This window comes from Microtus ochrogaster, linkage group LG4 (assembly GCF_000317375.1).
Source record: "Microtus ochrogaster isolate Prairie Vole_2 linkage group LG4, MicOch1.0, whole genome shotgun sequence".
Lineage (NCBI taxonomy): Eukaryota > Metazoa > Chordata > Mammalia > Rodentia > Cricetidae > Microtus > Microtus ochrogaster.
This window is the reverse complement of record NC_022030.1, coordinates 35,648,244-35,648,733: the sequence shown is the minus strand read 5'-3', so window position 1 is coordinate 35,648,733 and position 490 is coordinate 35,648,244. Positions and strand designations below refer to the sequence as shown.

Here is a 490-nt window from a genome sequence, read left to right as displayed (position 1 = left end):
AAAAAAAAAAAAAAAAAAAAAAAAGATTGAGTTACTGCCGCCTGCCAGCCAAAGCTTTGAATTCAGGTCAAGTGCTTATTTGGGGCAGTAAACGTGGTTAGCTGTAAGCTTTGGGGACATGAGTTATTTATGTGAAAATCTGGATTTTGTGTTCACTGGTTGAGTTTGTTGTGACATGGCCATATAGACCTGGCAGCCAACAGAGCAGAGCCCTTTACTCTGAGTGGGTGCTCATGTAGGGCTTCTGTTGAAGCCACTCTTAGGATACTGAGGCGCACAATGATCCTCATCTCTCAGGTATCTGCAGTGCTTCTGTGAGGCCACATTGTTGGGATGCTGAGGTGTTGGTGGTCCCTCAGCTGGCCCGTCAGGTGTGTGCAGTGCTTCTGTTGGGAGCTGAGGAGCACAGGTGTTTAGTGGTCCCTCAGCTGGCCTATCAGGTTCTGCAGTGCTTCTGTTGGGATGCTGAGGAGCACAGGTGTTTAGTGGT

General features: G+C 48.2%; 1 protein-coding gene across 1 annotated transcript in view; it reads left to right on the top strand.

The window, feature by feature from the left end:
• Positions 1-490, top strand: part of Capn10 (calpain 10) — a 13,480-nt gene that overhangs the window by 4,823 nt on the left and 8,167 nt on the right. The gene's annotated exons all lie outside the window — the stretch shown is intronic.